Raw genomic sequence first — 20887 nt, 5'->3', positions numbered from 1 at the left:
AGTGGTTTCATGAACCGCTGGGTAATCAAAATTATTATGCTGCCACCTGTTGTCCGTTAATTATTCTGAGAAGATACTCATAAATCATAACACTGGACAATAAATCAAACTGTCAGGACCCAGGTCAAAGGTTATGCATGAAAAGTTATAGGTCACCAACAGGGTGTGAAAGATCAGGGTTTTGGAGCATCACTCATTGTCAAGTAACGTTGGGAGAAGTGCCACTAGGACAAAAGAAAAACTAAAGTACAGGAGAATTCTGGCCCAAGGATAGGCCTGGGGCTCCTGCACAAAAGAAATCAAATTGACACATCATTACATTGCAGATCTGACAACCAGCAAGATTGTCTAGCAATGCCCTGGCTCAAATACTTTTGTCTTGTCTGATCCTTGTTGCAAGCCAAGGCTCTTTTAGAGATGCTTCACGTATCTGGGCCAGATCCTGCTCCCATGGAAGGCAGCGTGTGTTTTGTCCTTGGAGTATTTGGAATTTAAATAGAGTTATTTTTTCACACTTGCTGCTGCAGGTTGAGACAGCTGTATTCATCAGGTGTGGAATAGTTGAAACTTGTCTGAGAACCTTTTAACTGGGCTTCAGAAATTTGTCTTACATTGAATTTGGGGACTAAGTCCATCAAAAGGAAAGTGCAGTGATGCAACAGAGTCCCTATGGTGGCTTATGGTCACGGCCTCTTAGTAGTGAGTAGACAGATTGCCTCTTTGCCACAGCTGTGCCAAGGAAGTGGGCTCCATGCTGGCTCTTAAAGAATATGCTGGGGTGGGGAAGTGAATTAGGGTGTGTTAGGATCACTTATGCTGGTAGACCACAGTGTCTACTATAAGGAGATACGGGAATATATCTCCCCATGTCCTTATGTTACCAACCTGCTAATAGCTCTGTCAATACTGAACCACCCTTTCTTTTCACATCATCTCTGCCCAATAAATGAAGAGTATAGATGTGCCTCATACAAAAAAGCGATGAAGACCCAACAGAGAACATATTTGCTCTTCTACTCTTGTTTCCATCTCCTCTCACCTAGGGTTAGAGTAGGAATTTCCAAATTAAAGTTTGCACCCCCCCCCCCATGTACTCACAATGTTACTGTTGTTGGGAGAGCCCACTTCCTCCATTACAAAGAAATGCATAGGTCTCCCAAAGGGAAAGTCTATCTTATAGTTTCATAGTAGCTAGGGTCAGGAGGGACCTGAACAGATCATCTAGCCTGACCCCTGCCACAGGCAGGAATGAATGCTGGGTTTGCAAGACCCCAGACAGGTGATCATCCAACCTCCTCTTGAATTTGCCCAAAGTAGGGGCGAGGACCACTTCCTTGGGAAGTTAGTTCCAGATTTTGGTCATCCTAACTGTAAAATATTGCCTTCTGCTCTCTGACCTAACCCTATTCTCCATCAGCTTATTACCATTGTTCCTTGCCACCCCAGGTAGTGCTGGGGAGAAAAGGGCTCTACCTACTTGCTGTTGATCCCCCCTGATGAGCTTGTAGGCAACCACCAGGTCCCCCCTCAGCCTCCTCTTGCTGAGGCTGAACAGGTTCAGGTCCCTCAGTCTCTCCTCGTAGGGCCTGTCCTGCTGCCCTCGCACCAAGCAGGTGGCCCTCCTCTGAACCCTCTCCAGGCTGGCCACATCCCTCTTTGAAATGCGGTGCCCAGTACTGGATGCAGTACTCCAACTGCGGCCTGACCAAAGTCGCCTAGAGGGGGAGGATCACCTCTCTGGACTGGCTTGAGATGCACCTTTGGATGCATGACAAGGTCTGGCTGGCTTTGCTGGCTGCAGTCTGGCATTGGCGGTTCATGTTTATCTTGGAGTCAATAATGACTCCAAGATCCCTTTCCACCTCTGTGCTTTCAAGAGGGGAACTCCCCAGTCTCTATCTTTTGTCTCTTCATCCTTGTGCAGGAACAAATGAGGTTTTTCGCATTGTAGAAGACTTTGCTTTCAGTTGTGAGGCAGGGGTAGGGTTGTAATTATATCTACCCAAAAAAAAAAGGGTTACAGCAAGTCTTACTTACCACATTGACCTGTTCTGAAGCTAATGCTGTCCTTATCATGTGTGTTTGTACTCAAGGACTTGATCATGTCTTTCAACTCATTTATTTGAACAGCCTTATTTAAAATAAAATAATCACTTAAAAGCAAATGCATATTGATAGGAAACCACTGGTTTAAAACGTGGCCAGGGGTAAATTATTTCCAATGTGAAGGAAGAAAATTTAAGCTAAAAAACCTAATAAAAAGTATAATAACAAGAAGGCTGCTGGAAACAGCTCTGATGTTCTGGCAATGTGATGTACTGTCTACTGCCTGCTGTTTGAACTACCTTGCTATTAGGATGATCTGCTGTAGGATTTGCAGCTAATGGGCATGCATCTTTAATTTAAAAACATGATTTATTCCCAGGAAGTATTAAGGTTGGGGGTTATTTTAATTGAGTATTTTCTGCTCGGATAATGGGGATTTCGTTTCTTTTTTTGTTTTTTTTTTTAATGGTTCCCAAAGTATTGCGCGCCTCTGTAAGGTCTAAATTTTGCTATGAGCTTCACACTGGCAAAACCCTGGACAAATTTTCTCCTCCACTTAAAGAAGTCACTGCAGAATGGAGATGTAGATCTAAATAGAGTGAAAACGTGCTTGTGAAATACAGGTCACTTAGGTTTTGGATCAGACCACTTCAGACCTTTTTATCGCTTTTAAACAGTCATACAGGTAAAAACATCCTACAAATGGGTTTGAGCAGTGATTGTTTTCAAGCCTGTGACTGGCAATTCTTTTTAGAAGAATACACTGGGAAAAAGGAAGGTTACAAAGGGAAAAAACCAATGTCTACTGGAGATAGTGAAGGCTTAGCCACTGATTCAAATGGGAGGATGCGTGATTGGGGGAGAAACATTCACACACCTACACAGAGAGAGAAGAGCGAGAGCCCAGGAAGAAATCTAGAAGCTCCACCTAAAATGTGCTCAGATCCTTTAATGGTGGGCAACTGTATAAAAAAAATCCTAAAATGGATGGAAAGAAGATTGTTTTGAGAGAAAAAGGAAGTAGTTTGGGTCACCTCTTCAGAGACGGGCAGAAGAAACATGTGACAACTACAAATCACCCAGCTAATCTCAGAATAATGAATGCCTGCTTGGCCAATTTGAGGTAGATCAGCTCTTGAGGATGTATGGTGACTGGCCACTTTGGTAAACTCTCTGAAATGTATTTTTTATTCTTTACAGTTCATCGTTCTCCCAGTTCTGCAGGTACACGAACAGGGGGGGCATCTACAAGCATAAGGGTTTAAGTTAAACATACAAGGTTCTTTGGGTGAATCTGATATCTTTTATTAGACCAACTTAAGTAGCTGGAAAAAAAATTTTAAGCAAGCTTTCGTGTTCAAAAACCCTTCATCAGGCTGAGGAAGTTTCAGCAGTTGGTGTTTGCTCCTCCTGGCTGGAATGAAAAGTAAAGAAACCAGAGGCTGGGCTGGTGTGCATACAATTTAGGCAGTCAGTGAAGATGTAGATTGAGGAGTCAATGGGTGAGAGACAGGCTGGGTCGGGTGGAGAGAAGGGGGTGAATAGTGGAGAAGCACCTGGGGAGTCAGATGTCATTTACTTTTCATCCCATCCAGGAAGAGCACACACCAACCGCTGAAACTTCCTCAGCCTGACGAAGGGCTTTTGAACACAAAAGCTTGCTTAAAATTTTTTTTTCCAACTATTTGGGTTGGTCTAATAAAAGATATCAGATTCACCCAAGGAACCTTGTCTGCCTGTGTCCTTAGACCAACACGGCTACAACCTACACCCCTGTAAGTTAAGCATCACGCTTTCCAGCCACAGAAACTGGATATAAAGAGTAACTTAGGGAACCAACCACTAAAACTTGATAATTTAACTCTTGCTTATTCAGTTTCCTCAAGTGGCTTCTGATTTCATTGTCTTGTCTGAAAAAAAAATAAAGAGGACCCGGCCCAGGGAGATGTTCTAACTGACTTCTGCTAACATCGTATACAAAAAGAAATAAAATGTAAGGTAATTCTCTTTATGCTCTTATTTCAGCAAGGTATTGAAAACCATTTCATGCAATTTCATAAGCCTGTTAGATACTGATTTGACCTATGATGTAAGTCTTTGAGCCAGATGAAGGTATGATCTGTGTTAGGTGAGATCAAAATCAGCCCTTGGAGAGGTCCTTTCTGAGGCAGCCACAACCTTGCTTTCTCAAAGGTGTCAGAGGAGGCCAGAGCAGATGCAAAAGTGTGGGCACTAATTGGGTACCTGATTGAAGGACATCCAGATTCAGGATATTGTTGCCAAAGCCTCAGGTTGATGGGTAGTGTCTGACAAACTTGAATCTTTCTTTGCCTGCAACACGGGGAGCAGTGAAATAAAATAAAATAATAATTACAAAATACCCTGCTGTTATTCTTCTGTGTTTTCTGATCTTGTGTAATTTCCACTTGCCTTTATAAACTATCCCCATGAATCAAGAACTATGGGTACAGTTCAATGACCAGTAGAAATCCTGGGATTTATTTATTTATTTATTATGTTGCAAAAACCAGGATTTAGTTTCTTATAATTTTGAGACTTTTTATGGGGACTTATTTTACTTTGTTCTTGTGCATGTTGAAATACGCTTACAAACAACTGGGAATCACCCATTTTCCTTTCATTTTGCATTAAAAAATATTGGGGCAATGTAATATAAATCAATGTTATAGGCAAGGTCTTGGTATTGTTAACGTGTAGGATGCATCATCAATGTTTGCATCAGGCCCTACATACTGAAGCAATAGTTACATGAGGTTTTTTTTTAGCAATTTATGTTTGCCAGGGAAACCTTTGCTTTGAATGGGGCTTTTTTATTTTTAAAAAATGTGAGATTTGCGATCAAAAAGGACTGAAATTAAAACTTTGCAAAAGTTGTTAGCAAAATGACATTTAATTTTGATAGAGAGGCAATGAGGCAGAACATTTTGCATGTTTGCAAAATAAGCTTCATTTTGATGCATTTGGCTTTACTGATTATATTAATTAACGTAACAGCAAGTGTGAAGATTATTTATGATGCATTAAAAATGATTGGACCTTAATTGCTTCCCTGTAAGAACAAGGAAGTTGAATTTCAGGGTGAGGTTGTAGAGAATTTCACTACTGCGCTTGTTCCTGTGATATTTTAACAAATGTCCTTTAAAAACAAAGTAATTAAAAAAAAAAAAAAAAAGCTAACCACAGTAGTAAAATCAGTCAACAGAATTATTGCCATCAGCCTAAACCTTGAGGCTAAACTGTCCAAGCAAAATGAGTTTGCTTTGCTAATTTATTAATGTACCAAGATTCTACTTTTTAAATACACATTTAAGATTCCTAGACGACTTCTTCCAGTTTGCTACAGTGAGGAGTTAATCATGATGATTAGTGTTTTTGAAACCCCCCTTCCAGTAGTGCTTCTTGCTTCTGGAACAGCATATTCCCAAAGGGTGCGTGTTATATTAAGCCCTTCACAGTTATCTCTGGTGATTTCTGCAGAGACGCCGGCTATGGAGAAGCCTCTAAGATCATTGTTACTTACTGTCCATCTGGTTATGCCTACATCTGGTTTAGCTCTGAATATCTCAGGTACAACTGCACAACTAATTGGGTCTGAATTTATTGAGTTCATTTCATGAAAATGCTCGCTTCGTGAATCTGCACCTGCCAGTTCCCAACAGTGAATTTTATTCGAGGAAATTTGACTTTTTGCCTCGAGGGGTTAACGAGCCAAGTTTCTTTAACAGTGTATCTTATCTATGATAAATAGCCACAAAAAGCAGCTGTTAAGTAGGCTAGGATGCTATCTTAACAGTATAGAGGGGCTGCTTTTGCCACAGGTATATAAAGAAGGTAGGAGAAGGAATGAGTTGATTTTGCCCTCACATCTTTCATTCAAAATTTGCTACTTCACTTCGTATGGGGCAGGTGCAGTATTGGACCTAAAGTAAGAAAGATCAGTGTCCTAAGCAACGTGTCTTAACAAACAGAGATACTTCAGCTCATAATTATTATAGCCACACAAAGGCAGGTTTGCTAATACCTTTTTATCCTTAATGCATTTAAAATTGTATAGGAGGTAGTTGGTATGAGTGCATGTGTAATATATGTTTGATAAGTGTCTTCTCACACCCTGAGGTCTTTTTATAGGCAATTTGCATTCCACAATGAGAGAAATCAGCTGGAGAGGGTTTATTGTTTTGTATAATAGAAAGGAGTGTGAAAATATTCCAGCCTTACAGATGGCATTGCTCGTTAGCCCCGAACATATACATGTGGAAGTATTGTTTTTCTCTTAACAAATAGAGCCACACACACAAAAAAAATCTATTTATAGAGGTGAATTCACAGTTTGGTTGGATTGCAATAATTAGTAGTTCTCCAAAGAGAAAGAAATAGGATAAAGTCCTTCTTTGAACTTAGATGTGCTGAGTGGTTTAGTGACGATAGAAAGGAAATACTGCCTTTTTTCATTGGTCTCTTCTGACAGTAGCCTCTAATAGGTCTATAATAAGATCTGTTCTTCTCAGAAAGAGAAAAAGGTAAATCTAGACTTTTATCACATCAGATTACTTTACTGCTGTTGGAAACTTTTCTTTGAGGAACATACACAGACTGTGGAGCGTTCATCCCAAATCTGGCATGCAGACAAGTTTCGGCATATCACACGTACAAAAAAAAATGGAAGGTCTTGAACTGCAGGTTCACGGTGAGGGCTGTCCAAAGGTCATTACATTCAGGAAGGTATTTTTCCAGTGGCTTCAAATGTCTGGCTTTTTTTTTTTTAAGCTGTTGAACTTAAAAAGACTTGATTGGTTTTGGATCAGGTCTTAAAAATTGGATTTGGCTTAAGATGGAGACTTTAAATATGACTTTTTAATTAATTGTTCTCTCAGCAGTAGGTGGTGGGGGATGCTCATCTTTATTAACGGAAGGCAACCGCCCTTAGGAAAAATGGTGGTACATCCAAATTAATTCAGAGCCTTTTGTACAACTTCATGCCTCGCTGGTAGGTAAAAAAAATCCAGAAACCAACACCAGACCTGCCTAGTTGGTAGGTCCTTTCCATTTATACCAATGGCTGCTTAGCGTAAAAAGACTCCGATGAATCAAAATCATGGTGTTGCAAAAGGTTGAAGGCACAGATGAAAAATGAGACCTAAGACATCTTGGTTTGAGTCACGTTATAAATATGATGAGTTGTCCTCCTGTGCTTTTTCACTTTCTAATTCTGGTTAGATTTCTTAGTCGTGGGAAGTTTTGGGGGGAAATGTTACCGGGATAGAAAGTGCTCTCAATCCCTCCTCCTGCATGTGTGTTTTTTAACAGAATCAACGTCTTCGAATGCTTAAGAAAAAAAGGAAAAATCGGTGAAACTTTTTATTAACCTGGCAAGCAAAAATGCCTCTCTCGGGTTTTTTTAGAATGAAATTTTCATGTCACTTCCCATGCCCAATCCCAAAGCTGCAACAACGTCTGCTATTCTGCATTCACGCTGCTATGCCTGACTGTTCCCTCTGAATCAATGGATGGGAGGTTTTAGAAAGGCCACGTGTATCTATGGCCTTCACAGATATTGTTGGTTAATCTGAGGCATTAAGATCTATAGGAAAAAAGTACTGTAGAAGAGCCTTCAGAAAGAACCTCTGTCTTTTGCCATGATCCTCTAGCTCTTTAAGTATCCTGTGTTGAAAAAGATGTAGAACAGTGCTTTGTGTCTCCAAAAGGAAAATAAATCCTATTTGTCAAAAATTATAGGCATAAGTGCTTTCGTGGCGTAAGAGGAATTAAAAGGACTCAATCATGGAACTGAGAGCTTTAAATGAATCAGTGTTTTCCGAGAGAAGGGGCAGAGACAGGAAAACCCCTCTGAATGATGGTGCCCTTAGTTAATTTGGTGATTGGAGAGAGAATATTACTGAATCACAGCTACTCAATAATATTAATATTAGTATAGCATTGACTTGCTATAGACATATGCTGAAAATAATGGCAGCAAGTACTGTATGTGACTCCCAGATATATCAAAGAATTGTGCATATATTTATCTAATTTGCTGCTTTGATAAAACTCTGCATTTAATGGGAGACTGCATGAATTTTTGATGTCAATTAAGTCGAACTCATCAGGGACTTGAGTAGGGGAGTTATGTCGAGCACTTGCACTGTAGAACTAGAAAATGCTGTTCATGTGAAAGGCTTCTGGCCTTTGATTATAAATATCAAACCATCCTTTTTTCTTGCCTTGTTCCATGATGCATATACGCTTTGTATGAAAAGCCTTTATTTGAAGTGTGTGTCCACTTCTCCCATCCAACCCTTTGCATTATGGGGAATACCCTCTGTATCTTCTGCCATGGGACCTTCCAATCCTCTTCCTCCCTCGCTTTTTTTTTTTTTATTTGTGCTTGGTTGCATCACTGGGTCATTCTTTTCTCTGGATTAATACTGGAAAACGAGTCCTCCATTTCATTCCCTGGTACAACACTGGCAGTATCCAAGCCCTGTCCTAGCAAAGTGAATTCACCCTGACAGTGGGTGCAAAGAGCTGTAGGTGAGAGTATAGTTCAGACTCCATGTCATTTGATTCCTGGTCTGTCCACGAGCAGGGAAGGTGCCAAGGATAATGACGGCTTCTGTCACATGCCTTCATTTTAAGCATAGACCACTCTTGGTACCCTGTATCAGATGGCCCCAAATTCAAGTAATTACACCACATTTGGTCAGATAGTCTAGAACTGACAAACTCCTTTTTTTATATATACAATCCCTGAACCGTCTGGTCCTTTTGCTGTTAAGTTTGCAGTAAAATATTTCTAACACTTCACAGTATGGCAGTCTTTCTGTTTGTTTCTTGGGTGAGGTCGTTAGAGAAAATCAGTGTTAGTTTCTTAGCTCGGATTCATGGCTTAATGCAGCTGAAATGGGGATATGACAGGCCACATATGCTATATTTATACCTACTCACGAGATATAATTAAACATCGTGTCCACCTCCTCTGAGCAAATGTTTCTCCTTTGCCTTAGTTAAATTTTAAAGCTAAAAGCTTCCCCTGACTGAGCTTTAAAACAGGCGAGCACAGGTGAAGAATGACCTGCCAAAGCAAAACTCTTCAGGGCTTTCCCCAGTTGGATGGGCCAATGCAAATGGCTTTAGCTCAGCCTGACCCCTTTTCTCTGACAAATCTGTCTTCTTCGGGCATTGTTGGCTGGCTGAGAGATCTTGGATGAATGGCTGAGCCAAAAAAAGCCCATCTCGCTGGTCTTTCTACCACTGGGAAATATATACCTAAACTCAAAAGGATTGCAATTTCCCACCCATTCTCCCTTCAAATGAACCAGCCCCCTATTGTTCAGAAAAAGTCCAAAGTTGGATCCTGAGACCTATCATTTAAATCAGAAGGTACTTCTTAAAGTCCATATTTTCTCTGCTGTTGAAGTATGTAAAATATGAGCATTCAGGTGTTTTTGGCTCTGAGAGCGCATGAGCCTATGAACTAAGACGTGTAGAAAACTTAACAAAACAGACATGCGCTGCACGGGCTTTGTGTCCTCGTACCTTAGGGCAGAAGAGGGGTCAAAAAGAAATTGTGCCATGGCATGGTATTGTGTTCCTGACTAGGTGAGGCACACTGATGTTCCTGTAACTATCTGGCATCCTTCATTGCTGGCAGGAGGTTATGAGACTAGCTGCAGCATTAATCTCTGCTTGAATAGCAGTTCCTATTGTATATTCGTATAGGAAAATCACTCTGCTTAATAACCTCCAGTGGCTGGTGGTTCATCAAAATATTGATTATAAAGTTTTATTGATTGTTTATAAAACACTGCACAGCCACTCTTCGAGCTATTTAAGTGATTTGTTGGTCCCATATATGCTATGGCGACAAGACTGTTGAAAATCCCCACGCAGATTCGCTGTGCTGGTGCTCAGCCCATTCTGTACAATTATTTCTCGGGCAGCGTTCCCCCTCTTTCAGGGAAGTCCAAATCTAAAGCACCTTGCAATATCTTCTATAGGTGGGGCTGTTGTTTTGTACGTGCTTATAGCGGGATAATTGCATTGCTATCTGAAACGCTTTGGCTTGTGTCTATGGAGGAGGCTGCGCGTAATAGAATGATTGATAGCTTTAGCTTAAAAATAGTAATGGTGCTAACACATGTCACTTTTTACAAGGCTAGAGAAGCAGAGATCGGAGCCCAAGCTTCCATAATTCAGGTTCGAGAAGACGCAGTGAGATGCTGTCCTGTGAAAAAGAGGGAGATTTCCTACAATGCAGACTTAGTTTGGGCCAGAACAGGATGGGTTATTCCATATGGATTCATTAGAAGTTGATTCTTCCATTCATTCACTCTTATTCTTCTTAGCTGCAGCCAATGAATTTAAGACTAAACAAAATCTTTGGAGAGACCTAGGGGCTGGTTATGGAAACTGTACGGCTAGGCTATTCAAAGTTGTCTTAGGGAGTTAGGTATATAACTCCCATTGCATTCCAGTTAGATTTGGGTGCTTAGCCCCTATAGGTAGCATTGCAAAATCAGGAATCAGCTGTTCTAAGAACAGAGATTGGCTTTAAAATCATGAGTTGCTTTAAGGAATATCCTTTCTGTTATTGGGTTTCTTAGCTGGTCGGGCACAACCGGGTCACGCTTTCAGACTTGTTTTCTACACTCCTGAGGGAGAGGAACATTATTTTTCTTCTAAATGAAAGCTGATTCCACTATATTTGCATGTCATAAGAAGACAGAATTGGCAACACTATGCGTGTGTGAAGAGATAATATAAAAATCACAAACTTCCCAGTGCAAAGTGGCTTATTAAATTAGCTTAATGAACCTAGCTGATGATTGATTGTGTCAAAAATTGCATCAGATCTCGAGGCAGACTTATATAGATTAAATGGAATATACTGTCCTTCAGTAAACATATAACCCATCTCACAATAAAGTAATCATTCTCTGCTGCTGTTACATATTGACTTTACACCATATTATCAATCAAATATGGAGGGGGATAAAAAGGAATGAAACATGATGGAAAATGAATTTTTATTTTGCTATCTCCTTTAATTACAAGAAGGTTTAAAGGGGCAGGGTGGAAAAAAAAATTGTTGCCCAGTGGAAAAAAAGCAGAATAATTTATCTGCAAACTTTCAGCGACTAATGCAATATATATAGCACTTTATAATCCTTATGCATTTCACAGTCCTAGCTATCTGAAGGTTAGACCTATAGGATACACTTCAGAAAAGTTACATAAACAACTCTGAACCCTCGGCAGAGGAAATGTATACTTTGAACATGTTCAAACTATCCATATTAAGTCAGTTTAGCACTTTGATTAAAGAGTTTAATCAATCACCATCCTAAGCTGTTTATTAATCACTTTATCAAGCAGTTGATGCATTGCTGGTTTTAATAGAATCCATTTATTTTGATTTCTACCTACTTCATCTTTCCAAAGGGCTTTCTGAATCAGCTGTGATAAAAAAAAAAAAAGGGAAAAGGAAGCTTGGTTGCATCTAAACACTAGGACAAAACCTCAGACCTCACTTGCACATACTTCATTATCAACACTCTCCACCGACTTAGCCAATTTATTAAGGGTAAAAAAAACCTGCATGGAGTGAGTCTTTTGGTGAACCACACGGTTTAGCTCAGATAAACAGAGGCCATTCGTTTGCTTTCACACCTGACAACCTCATGATATACGATCCTAATAAGATTAATCTTTTTTCCCCCTTTTTGTTTTGTTTAGTGGCCCTGGTTTGTGATCTCCTTTCTTTCCCCTCATTGGCCACTTTCAACACCTTTGGTTAAGGTTGGTGCTTAGAAGTTTTTGAAAAAAAAACCCGTCACTTTCTCGCTACAGGGGGCCAGATTCATTTATATATAGCAAACGGTAGATATAAAACCCGCCTCATTTCTTCCAAAGCTAAAAATATTATTCTGAAAGTAGGCACCTTCATAATAGGAAAACTCCTATTGTATGCAATTTGGCATTAAGAAGCAAACAGCACTTGGAAGTCCATGTAATAAAATACATGCCTTGTCAATTGTGCAGGGTGAGGGCAGAACCCATCGCTTGGGCTACAGCTGATTTTTATTTTAAAGTAAATACAGTGCTGTTTTTCATGAGGTTTCATTTAACTGTTTTCCTGTGTATGATACTGTGAACCTCACAAATCTAGGGGGAAGCCTATCTAACAAGCTCGTCTGGTTCTGCTTTCAGTTATACGCATTAATGTATGGCTTTGAGATACGATGTGCATTAGCACCTACACAAATTTTCTATTTAGAGTATGTTTTAGTTTTATCAGTGACATGTTTCGTTCTAAACCGCCAAAAGGGACTTTTTGGTTTTGTTTGGATTTGTTTTCCATCCAAGAAAGGTGATGAGGGGGTCATTAGAAGTATGAATAGATTTTGGCCGGGAAGTGAAAACATGTATCTAATTTAAAATCCTATTATGCCAGTTGTGCTGCATCCTCAGTATAACCATAAAGTAGGAGAACCCAGAAAACCAGGATCCTAAGACATTTTAGTATCATAATGTTTTCCTCCCCCAGTATCCACCATAGGTTGTTAGTACAAGCTCTCTCTAAATGGACCTGAAGTGGTTGCTCCTTTCCATATTTGCCACCTGAAGAGATGAGAGAGATAATATTATGGCGTGTTAAAACGGACACTAGTGTCCTAATTGTGATTTATAGCAACTGTGCAGGCTCTCTTATAAAGTTGATTTTCAGGGTGACGGTGGGTATACAGTGCGCTGCGCATGAACCCAGCCTTACTGTATTTGAAGCCAGCGGGAAAGTTCAGATGAACTTCAGCGGGTGTTGGAGGAGGTGCAGGAATCCGGAGCCCTCTCACCTTGGGGTCAGTGCAAACTAGCTAGAACTGATACGACTCTAAATGCTCCATGGCTGGATAAGGAAGCATTAAGAAATGTCCACATAGAAAGACTTGCCCTTAACCTGAAAGGTGATAGAGGTGATAGAAACGGTTTCCTCGCTGCGCCTTGAAACAGCAGTGCATCCCCTATGCGCCGGTCCATGTGGCAGGCAGACAGCAGAGCTGAACGACGGTTTCCAACTGGCTATCAAGCGAAACAGAACGGTCACCAAGCTGACTTGCAGCGGTTCCAGAAATATTAATTACGGCTGTAAAGAGTGCTGCAAAATTAGTGATATTGCAGCCTCCCTGGGCATTGGATCGGCAGCCCAGCTGTGAAAACTACTTCCAGTCAGCTATCAATTGAGATGGAATGGCCGTACAGCTGAATTGCAGCATTTCCAAAAATGTTAATTAAGAACGGGACACTGCTGTTAAGCAGCAGCTTTGTAGCCCCTGTAGGAAGCTGTAGCAGGCTAGAGACTGTAGTGTTGCATTTGTGAAACTATGGTTAAAATTGTAGGCTAAATTACCCTTGCCTTACCCACAAAAATAGAGCCACAGATAAGACAGCTGATGGTCTGAGGCCAGATCACCTCTCTGAGGGTCTGATCCTATCCCCCTTACTTGTAAGGGTCACTAGCATTTACTTTTGTAATTTAAGGTGAAATTGAGCCCTGTTTTTTTACTTAACCCTTACTTAGGCACAATTCCCATGGATTTCAATAAAGATTAAATAGGAACCTTGCAGTTTTGTTTTGTATTACTTCTCCCACTCAGACGCTTCAATGCTGCAGCACAGCACACCGAGGAGACCGCCTCGTGTCTCTTCCGAGTCCCACTAAAGACCGGGAAATAGAGGACTGTGTTGTAAGATCAGTGCCTCATCCTTTATTTTGAGGAATATGGCAGTGGAGCAAACATGCTCACCACTTTTAAGAGAGCTTTCCGGCTCTTAAATGAAAGAGAAACATTTTCCAAAGAATACAATGTTTAATCAACATCAGCTTTTTTTTGGTCCTTAAAAAACAGAATAAAATGGAGAAGTTTGATTTGTAAACAAATAGAAGGCATGGTAGACTTGTACCTTATAGACTAACCAAAGTGTGTGTATGTATGTTATATCTATATATCTATTATCTATCTATAGGTATAGGTATCTATTGCAAGCTTTCATAAGCTGAAGCTCACTTCACCAGATGCTGTGAGACAATTACACATAAACAAATGCATGCAAATAGAAAGGATTTAAATGGGACTGATGGTTTTTGACAATTCATTAACTAATCAATTTAAGGCTGCAAGATTAATGCTGGGAATATGACTGATCTCATGCAATAACTGGTTTCTGGAATGAAGAAGTTAACTTCATGAATGCAAGGAACTGTAGCCTGTGTTTATGAAGAGGCAGCTCGGATGCAACAGAGCTCAGAGCTAGGAGGGTCAAAACCTCTGTCCTGTTCCCACCTCTCTGTGACCCTGGCAAGGCACTTCAGCTTTTTGTATCTCCTTCATCAACCCCCTTGCTTATCAGTCAGTCTAGGGCTGACGACAGAGGGACAGGGGCTGTCTCTTCCTTTGTGTAACACTAAGGGGCCTGAGTTGTGGTTTGGCATCCAAGCAGATTGGTAATATTCATAATGTTTGGGGGGGTTTTGAATCAACACAAGAATCCTGAATTTTAATAGCCTTGTGAGATTGGTTGATTTTCATATATTCAGATAAATATTAGATTTGCATCTTGATCACATCTGTTCCAAGGAAATAGACATTTTAGTTTTGATAAGGCTCAAAATGAAATCAGACAGACTAAAATCCCACAGAAAGCCATGCAAAGAAGGTGAAAATTATGATTTAAAGTACTCTGACTTCAAAGGAATAAATCAATGAACCTTAAAATCAAAGTGATAGCACTCAAAACCGACCTGGTTCTCCTTGATCAAGCTTGGAAATTTCATCAAATTACGTTTTCTCACAAATGCTTAGTATTTTTTGGTTCTGGGTGGGTATGGGCAGAACAGGCATGCTCTGGACTTTGTGGAGCAGTGTGAAAGTGCTCATTGGTTTAGGTTCTACTTTTGAAGTTTTCAAGTTTGTGAATGAATTTTTGGCACTGCCATTCTTGAACATATAGTCAATAGGTAGGACCAAAAATGAGAAAACTCGCATATCTTGTGCGTAGTCTTCGGTTTCACAATACATCTTCACAAGAAGTGGTAGAACTATAGGATAGTAATTATTAATTTTGTTTCATGAGTTCCCTTCTAAAAAGCCAGAAGGAACATATCCAATTAAAAAGCAATGCCATGCATTATAAGAAAAAACAAAGATGTTACAAAATAAGACCTTTAAGACTTCCAAAAACAAGGAGGATGGAAGGTAAATTGAAAACTGAGAAGGAAAAAGAAATCTCATTTATCTTTTACTGATTTCTCTTTCAGTGATTGACTGTAAAGCAGCATTTATTACATGAGACCTCCCTTTCTCTGATCGGTTTCAATATTCCCAAGCTATCTGGTGCATCATTTTGAATACAGCCATACCGAATACGGCCTATAAGAGGGAACATGCTATCTGTACCAGCTTTATAACCACTTACACAGGATGTTAATGTGCTTTCCTGAAGGACAGCTTTGTGATATGTCGGACAGACAAATTCAATCACAGCTTCATCTGCTATCCTATCCTAAATTGTAGACCACTTGAATGTAGGTAACTGGGTCAGAAATTGTGGTCCTCTCCAGCAGGCATTTCCCAATCTTCATGGGGATGAAAAAAGGCCTTTCAGGGATTCTCTCTGTCTCTCTCTGTCTGACAAATTTCCTGCCGGGCTTGGCCAAGATGTTGACTCTGATAAAGCCACAGAAACTGGCTCACAGGAGCCAGCTCCAAGAACATCCTCCAGCTGTTCCATTTCTTGGTCTGGGAACACATCTCATTTGAATTTGGACACTTGTCCTTGCAACAAAAAGTAGACCAGTCAAAGGGGAACTCAAAGGCTGGACCATCGAACGATGAAAGCTAGCTAGTCCTCAGTGTGTAACCCCATGAAGAGTGCTGTTGGAGGATGGGGGTTTCCATCTCCAGTGAATATGGGTATGTTGTTACTGACAGGTGTTTCCAAGGGTCTTCACTTGGGATTTGGATGACCCATGTTCAAGTCCCTGCTCTGAGTGATTCAGACCGAGGACATGAACATCAGTCTTTCACATCAGTTTGGCATCCTTATCACCAGGATATTTTGGTGCCATTCACTTTCAGTCTCTTCCCTTGTAATTGTTCTAGCTTGGAAAAAAATAAATGATGTATCCTATTGGGCCATAGAGAGAGAGACTGATTCAATAATAGTAGTTGGCTAGCTAGGGGGTATGTTTATGCCATTTCTTCGTGATACTGGGGAGCTTTGTACTGAGGCATCTCTGTGCTCGCTATCTCCACAATAGGTAGTGTAGCCACCTTCATGTAGTGCTGTGTGCATGTCATAAGCTCTCCTTATAAGCTCACTCATCTAGTCTATGGAAGAATGGCAGAATAAGTACTTGAACCTAGATCTCCTATGTCCCAGGTTATTCACGCCAAATTATGTTATCCTCCTCAAGAAGTCCCATCCATTTCAATCTGATTTCTTCAGTGAAGTTACCAGAAGGTGCCCTAGTAGGGTGGCATAGGACAGCAAGCACTAGGGAAAGACAAGATGATGACTTTGGTGGACAAGTGTCTTCTCCGTGTAGCCAAAACCAGAGCTATAGGCTGCTTTTTTTTTATCATATGTGGGGGGGAGGGAGGGGATTGTGCTGACCACTGGAGAGCGGTGGGCACTGCTTACCCCTAGTTATGATGCTGAACAAAACAGTTGAAGATCAGGTGGAAGGTAGTGAAGAACTTTGTAGATCCTGTTGAGACCTGGGGTGAGTTTCTGTGCAACAGTTTAGTAAACATCATGGTCATATAGACGGTCATTATGCTTAAAAGCTGTGAATTTATTAAGCTTTAGAGTTAGGAAAAACTTTTCTGTAGCATGTGGCAATTTGACAACATAAGGCTGCCATTCTTTGGCAGAAGACACACTCCTACAGGTGCTGCTCATGACGGTTCACAGAGAGAGAATTAAAGAGAGAATTACTCATTCCTCAGAAAAATGCTGTTAAAACAGACAGTTGAGGTAATAAATAGCAGCAGAGGCCCTTAAATATGACCTTCCCTAGCTCTTTGTGTGTCTTTATGTGTTCAAGTTCTGTGTATCTTATTTTGCTCCAAATGTACTCAACATTTCACAAAACACAGCCCCATTGAGGAATGAAAGCTGGCGGTAATAATAATAGATTAAATTATGCAATGCAGATTCCTTTGACCTAAAAGTTTTGTGTAAATTGGAATCAATCACTGAGTTTTCAACTTGGAAAGCTGTCTTCAGTGTTAAGTACAATATTTTTCTTTATTTGGGTCACCGCCCTGACAAGGGGGCTTTTTTGGCTCAAATTTTCAAAAGGTACCTATTTTTGTTGTTTGGGGTTGTAAAAGATTGTGGAAATGAATTGGGACATTCCTAACTTTTCTGTTTAATAGTACTCTACATGCATAACATTCCCAGCAGGGTACTGCAATAATCACAGCACGAAGATGAAATACTACATGATGAAAACACATGTGTTGGCTTGTAAATGCTCTCAAAGTCAGGGTTTGGTTACCGGCTAACTGGTGAGAACTGACTTCTTTCCTCTAGTGTCGCGTACACATCTCTCCTCCCATGACTGAGAGCAGACTAACTTCTTCGTATTATTTGTTCATATTACCATGGTGCCTAGGAGCCCTGGTTCTGGATCAAGACCTAATTTCACCAGGCATTGATCAAAGGTAGTCCCTGCCCCAACCTAACTAAAAGTTGAGCCAACAGAGGCTGGGATAGTATGAACCAGTGAGAAGAAATCGGCAGTAATCTCAGCACATTTGCAGTCTAACTCTTTAAAGGTTTGTAGACGTGGCGTTGAAAAAAGGAGATATGAAAGGTCTTGAAGTTGTATAATGAGGTGTTTTTGTGGGTGTTTTTTCCCCAAATGTGAGGGATACTGTGGGAGAAAGAACAAAGACGCTGGTTTGAAAATACAAGTGGTCAGGTGAGTCTGGCATTATTGGCTGATCCGAGGCAGGGGTTGGCATCTGGAGACTGAATAAAAGCTTTCAGGTAACATGGGAATAATCTGCGAGGGGACTTGAAACTGAAGATGAGTATTTTCTGTTCAGTACAGTAGAGAACGGGAGCCGGTGGAGGCGTGCAAAGATGGGACGATATGGTCAAAGTGCTGTGTTAGGAAAATCATCTTTGCAGCACTGTTCTGAATAGATATGACTATGGCAAGAATGTATTTATCAATGCCAGAGAGGAGAATGTCCCAGCAGCTGAAATGTAAGATGATTAGTTTTAGCTGTACACGGGAAACAGGAAAGGCTGTGGCGTGGAGTTATTATGCAAAAAGCATCTGCAAGATTTAGACATAGCTTGAGTATAAGGACTTAGAGTGAGGTCTAAATTAAAGATAACGCCCAGATTACATTCCAGACAGGACAGCGGTATTGTCCACAGTGATTAGGAAAAGCGCTAGTGTGACAGGCTTGTGGAGAAAGGTTTGACATCTGCTTCAGTTGCATTCAGCTTGTGTGACAGCTAGACCACCATGTTGAAAAAACAGGCTGAAATATTTGTGCGGACAAAGGGAGATTGTTCTGGAGCAGGGGTAGGATTGGAGAGGTTAGAGGTAGAGAGTGCATGAGAAAGTGCTGCGACTGGAGAGAAGGAAGGGGGAGATGTATGAGCAGATGGAGGAAGGGCATGTTGTGTGTTGGCGATTTCTCTTTTGGAAGAAATCAGTGAAATCCTGTGCAGAGGGAGTAGAGGAGGCCAGGGGAAGGGGAAGATTTGAGGAGTGAGTCAAAGGTAATGAATTCAATTAAGTTGGAGAAGCAGAGTTGTTTGGCAAGGAAGGTGGCAGAATTGAATGGGGGGTGGAGGGGAGAAATGAATTTTTTGTGGAGGAAATCAGTCTGGTCATGGGATTTCCTCTAGAGATGCTTCACAGAGCAAAAGCAGGAATGGAGGAAGCAGATGTTGAAGGCAAGCCAGAGCTGGGGAGTTGGCAAGCCAGTCCATGAGAGAGCCAAAACAGTCAAGGGTGGAGGAGAAACATGTCAAAAGACTCAGTCATCAAAACAGAGGAAGAAAGGAAAGAGGGCAGGAAGGTGACAGCTCAAAACAGAGGAGAAGCCGTCAATGCTGATTGTCTGGAGATCACAGAGTGATAGTGTGTGAGGGCGGTAGGTGAAACACGGGGAGACCTGGTGATGGTTAGAAAGATGGACCCAGAGAAAGAGCAGTACTTGGTGAAGACCAATTCACCCTTTCTAGTGAGTGAGACTGCTGAACCATATCTGCAGGTGGGATGAACAAATGCGGCAAAGAAACATTCAGCGTAACGGTTCAGTATGTCATTGGCATGGTAAATGAAGCCGCCAAGAGTCTGTGTGGCAGATAGATAAGAGCAGAAATTGGAGAGAAAAAAGTTGAGTGGGTGGTAGATGGAGCAGAAGGGAAGACAGAAGTTGGATGCAGTGCTGTTCAAAGGAGGAGAGAGGGAAGGGGAGGATGGGAGGGGATAGAAGTGGCAGGAATAGGAGAGATGAAGCATAACACTTCCAGGGTAGGTGAGATGGAGAAGCCTCTATAAAAAGTGACTGGTGCAGAGACAGCATCTAACGAGGGGACCAAGGTCACAGATGTCTGGGATATTATTAGAGGTAGAGTTGGATGATCCAGAAATAACAAGGGAAGGTCAATGGAGAAGGCTAGACATGAGCGAGGACTCCAGTAAAGTTTTGTCTTGACTTAAGATCTGATTCACTTAACAATGGAGCCAATGGAGCTTCATCATTAAGTTTTATTGACTTCAGGATCAAGCCCTTAAACTACAATAGCTGTTATGGGTTACATTTGGAAGTTTTAAGACTTAAGGCAATGTTCATTCCAGGGCAGAAGCAGGTTTGCACAGAGCTTGGGTGACAAGCACTGCAAACTGTCCATTCAAATCCGCTCTTTCTTGCTCATGGCAGGGGGTCGGACTCGATGATCTATCAAGGTCCCTTCCAACCCTAACAACTATGAAACGATGAAATGACAATGCCCCAAGTTAAAGATCCATGCCAGGCAAAATGATACCAAGAAGGGATTTTAGAGCATCCTGTTATCACTCTGGGATCATGGCAGAACCCAAAAGAATCAGGATCAGTTGAAGAAGCACAGAGCTCCTCTGAGAAGTTTTTTTTCTAATTCCCTCTGAATAACTCTAATAATTTTTTCTGATTCCCTCAGAGGGATAATAATATCCCTCTGAATATTTAAGTGCAGTGAATCGTGTGTGCTACACAAATATCATTTTTGCATTTCATTTTGCATGAAACATTTTGCCTTTTTCTGCTTCTTTTTGTTTTGGCCTGTGAATGACTCATTACCAGGGATCCTGGTTTTCTCTGATTTAAAAAAAATCCCAATTTTTGGATTAAAAACAGTAACCCAAACTCCACATTCTTCTGTGATTAAAATGAAGCATATATTATTAGTGGTGCTTCATTTTAATCACAGAAAAATGTGGACATATTAGCATGGCGTTTCATTTTAATCATGGAAAAATGTAGATTCTCGGTTACTGTTTTTAATCTGAAAATTATCGGAGGAAACCAGAATCCCTGCCCGTTACTAGGACCGAGGAAACTTTTTTAGGTGAAAATTTTTCAGCAGAAAATGCGGTTTTAACCACACCAAACCAAAAAAAGAAAATTCATTTTTTTTTGTGCTTAATGAAATTATTCTTTATAGAAATTTCATATTGGTAGGGGGAAAAAACACTTTCGCTTTTCCCTCTTCCTTTTGCTTTTACATTGCCTGTACCTGGGACAAGTGG

The sequence above is a fragment of the Alligator mississippiensis genome, chromosome 11, assembly GCF_030867095.1.
Source record: "Alligator mississippiensis isolate rAllMis1 chromosome 11, rAllMis1, whole genome shotgun sequence".
Taxonomy (NCBI): Eukaryota; Metazoa; Chordata; order Crocodylia; family Alligatoridae; genus Alligator; species Alligator mississippiensis.
Note: the sequence above shows the minus strand (reverse complement) of the source record.